Source organism: Teleopsis dalmanni, chromosome 1 (assembly GCF_002237135.1).
Source record: "Teleopsis dalmanni isolate 2A chromosome 1, ASM223713v2, whole genome shotgun sequence".
In the NCBI taxonomy this organism is placed as follows: domain Eukaryota; kingdom Metazoa; phylum Arthropoda; class Insecta; order Diptera; family Diopsidae; genus Teleopsis; species Teleopsis dalmanni.
In genome coordinates, this window is record NC_051846.1 from 135,810,874 (window position 1) to 135,813,730 (window position 2,857).

The window sequence follows — 2,857 nt, forward strand, 5'->3', positions numbered from 1 at the left end:
CCTCAGGTGCGGTGGCGTTCTGTTCTTCGGCTATTTTAGGTAGAATGTTGGGCTGTTCATTTTTGTCATTGAAAACTTTTACGGGGGCATTAGAACGTTTTACCACCAAAGAAGAATCTGTCTGAAATATGTTATATCTAATAATGTAACTAACTTTTTCTATAATAATTCACTTGAATGGTACCAGGTACATAGTTTTTAACTGCACCTGTTCTTATACTTCCAACCTTTGCTTTACGGCTATATCCACGTAACTATCATACATGCTTAAAACAATAGTGTAATACTAACGAATTTGATATAAAGTTTTATCATTCTCCTGTGTTGGTAATAGCATTCATCGTTTTCAAAATGTGTCAGACATTTTGTTAGAACTTCTTTCAAACCTGATTCTTTACCACCTCCGAGTGCGACGATGCTTGGGGTTTCGTCCTGAAGCTAAATGCTGTATGATCTCCTTAGATTTGTCAAAATCCATTATCAAAAATACATTTAATGTAATAACAGAAAAGGATTTTGTATTTAAAAATTTGTTTTATTTAATTTAATCTAATTAAAGGCACAGAAAAAAAGCATAAATTTTCATTTATTGCACAACAATGATATATTCGCGCCGTTATTCAAAAGTTAAAATAATATTTTTGGGGTTTCAAACATGCGCGAAAATTTGTTATGAAAAAACAAATTTTAATTATTATTACGTGTGTAAATATTTATTTCAACGATTAAGTTCTACACATTTTTCATAATTTATATACCAAAGTATTCTAGAATATATATATTTTTCAAAAACATACTTTAGTAATTTTATAATAAATTAAATATTAATATTACCCCAATATACAGAATATAACTGCCACAGATTTCATTATTAAACTTTACAGTTGTGGTGAGTTTTTAACATGATGTATTTTCATTTTTTTTTGTAAAATAACACTTACGATGTGCACGAGGCACTGGTTATCGTGTTATGTGGTTATGTTCTTATGATAGAAACTGCAAATAAGTTGAGGTGAAGTTAATTGAAATTTCCTGGGGATTCTAACACTACTTATGTAAATATTAATTTATTTTTTTATTTCACTTCTTTATAATTTTTGGTTAAAAGCTTAAAAACTTATTTATTTATTTATTAAACATCTTATATATTTTTTCAATGGCAACACTTAATATACTTAATTTTTATCTAATTTACTCTACTCGAAATTCTGGTGAATACCAACATTCGCTGCCATACCGATATAATTTACTATATCCCTCAATTTACCATCAATTTACTCGAACTCGCACACGGCCTGAGTAAAAATAACCAACTTTGCGCGATCTCTACTCTTATTTTCAAATTATGTGGTTATGAGGTTATCTGGTTATTTGTTGAAAAATAATATAAAATTTAACTAAGTGACATCACAAAAAAACTTTAATTTCAATGAATGGCACTACAAACCCTGAATCTTAAGTTGGCATCACTAACATTTACAGCTGGTTTCGTTTGCAAACAAATATTTAAAATTAGCAAAAGTAAGTAAAAGTGAAATTAAATGAGTCATATACATATGACTTATTTATATCCTATTTTCTGTATTTTAGAAAGTCCGAAAATGTAAAAGAGACAATATCGAATTCCTCTGATCTTACGTCAAACACAAAGAACAGCTAATTGTGTAAAAAGAACCAGATATAACTTACATAAACGCCGATTCACGGTGCACAGAGATTATTTTTAATTTTATACCCACATAATCCGTTAACCAGTGTCCTGTGAACACCTTAACTTTTTTAAATATAACAAATCCAAAATTAATTTTTTAAAAAGAGTTGATTTTGGTCATTTTTTATTTTTCCTTTAATTTAAAATTCATTTCAAATTGGTGTATATCAATCGAAAGATCTTCCCAACTCTATAAGAATAATTCCGTTTGTTTCACTTTAATTTTTTTATATTAACGAACATATCATTTTTTAAAAATTTTTCATAAATACAGCTTTGTGTTTTCCAGCAACGATGCTAACTTTGTGCTGGTATAAATTTTATATTTTTGACAACAACGTAGACACCTAATTTGTGCTCGCAGTGCCATCTTGTAGCTAATCATGTTAAATCATTTATTGCATTTGATGCTGTTTATTTAATTTTATTGCTTTAATTGTAGTGTATATTGTCAAAATTATTATGTGATGCTTAATTTGAAAAAATAAATAACATGAAGAAAAAGAATAAAAAAATATTCAATAGTCGCGCTTATTATTACTTTCGATAGTGTCGAAAAACATAAAAAAATTATAAAGTCTGACTGAAAGGACCATTATTTCAATGATATTGTGATTCATTCATACGTTAAAGATAGATATGTTTGAGAAAAGCAAAACATAAAATGCTTCACGCCAGGGCTGTCCAGATCAAATGAGATTGCGGGCTAATTCAAATCACAATTCAAATCAAATACGGCTATATTAATAAATTTAGTTTCATTAATTCTTCATTAGTTTATCTTTTACAACTCTATCAATATCTACATTACTAATATAAGTTGCTGTCGAACTAAATATATTTTATTTTTAATGTAATGTTAAAATAATGTAAAAAAAAATATATACTAATAGTACGTTTCCACTACGTACTTAGTAAGTTTCATTTACTGAGTAAATTGCATTAACCCTACAAAGAGCTTCCATGCTTTTTCATTTACTATAAAATATAGTAAACAAAATTCGATTAAAATTATACCAAATATCACAAATGCAACATTGGAAATGATCGATATTTGACACATGAAACAAAATGTAAATATAAACAAACAATCAAAATTCAAGATTTATTTATAAACATTTATTTTTTTAAAAATAATATATATAA